The following is a 1,605-nucleotide window of genomic DNA, read 5'->3' as shown; positions in this document are numbered from 1 at the left end:
TTTTATTAATATTTAAAAAAATATATGTTTTTTGTTTTGTTGTTTGAGGAAAAAAATGCATGGGGAATAGAGAAAGGAAATGGCACTGTATATTTTGAAAGGGGTGAATGACTAGACTAGATTGATTAGTAGGTTCAACGATATTATTGGATTGCTTTTGGGGGCAAGCGGGGACCCTGCAATGTTTGTTTATTTGGATGGTGCTTGCCATTAGCGAATAAAGCCTTCAAATGGGATTATCTTTTTCTAACTTTTTTCATTTGGGAAAATCACAGTAAGGTATCGTTATAGCTAATTCAAATTACTTTTTATCTTTATTTTGTGCTTGTGGGACATGGATCAAAATGACAAATTCGTCCGTGCACTGTTTTGTTTTCGTTAATTAAAATTACTAGTAAAAACTAGAAAGAGACATCTTCAATACTAGCGAGCAAGACTTCATTCTCATTGTTTTGGGCTACGGATTCAATAACTCGACTTTGCCTATTGTAAATCTAGATTATGAAAACTGAGTCAAGTTATTGAACAGATAGAATTGAAAAATTAATATATAAATTTTAAAATTTATTTTTTATTTATTATTTTTAAATCGATTAACTTTTAAAAAATCAAATCGATTCGATTAACTCACTAATGTTTTTACTGATTTTTTTATATTATTTTAAAACAGACCAACCAAGTAGTAGATTCTTAATTAATCGAGTTGAACCGATCATTTTAGTCTGATATTTAGAACCAAATTATAAATTCATCTCTTCAAACTAGTGAAGCTCATGACTATCAAAAATACTCACGAACGACTATTAATTTTCCTTCGGTAGAGAATTTCCTTACAAAGGGTTCTCTACCAAGCAAAAAAGTAAAATCCCGTGATTACGCGAAAAAAACCATGACTATTGACTAATTATAAGTTGTCGAAGTCAAACCATTTATAATTAATCACGAATGGAAATTCGTCCATATTATCCATGTTCTTGTACGGGAATCATAAAGACATAAAGGCCCAATGCATGGCTCTTTTTTCTCTTTTTAAATTGAATGGAAAAACAAAATTTCTGAATTAAGTAAGCTGGGTAAATCTAGTGGCCTGTAGATACTTATCCATCCCATTCATAAAACTTGTCTCAAACGCTTCAATTTATAGTAGCAATTTTATAGGTAGCCAGCTAATTATGGTGTATGATGCATGGGCGTAAAAGGGTGAGATGTGATCATGGTTTTCGCCAGTAACTTGGAATCCTGGATATAAGTGCCAATGTGTCATAATATATAATGATCGTGCTTTATTTCCCTTTCCGAACTATGTTTTACAGGATAAATTTAATAGCCAATTATAACCGAGTGTGACAACAAAAATATTTTATATATACTCAAATTAATTATTATATAATTTTGTTTTTATAGAATCTAATACAAATAAATCACTCATGTTGTTTCTATCCTGAAATCTCATGACTTCGAAGAGTGAGACTCGAAGCCGAGATTTTTAGGTAAGAATAGAGAAACTATATTATTTGAGTTATAGCTCATTAGTGAGACTTGGTATATCATTGTCCATATAGAAGTAGTTGATTTTATATTTGTTAGTGTAGTATTTTTTATTAT

The sequence above is a fragment of the Arachis ipaensis genome, chromosome B03 (genome assembly GCF_000816755.2).
Source record: "Arachis ipaensis cultivar K30076 chromosome B03, Araip1.1, whole genome shotgun sequence".
Taxonomy (NCBI): Eukaryota; Viridiplantae; Streptophyta; class Magnoliopsida; order Fabales; family Fabaceae; genus Arachis; species Arachis ipaensis.
The sequence above is the reverse complement of the archived record's forward strand: the minus strand, read 5'-3'. Positions refer to the sequence as shown.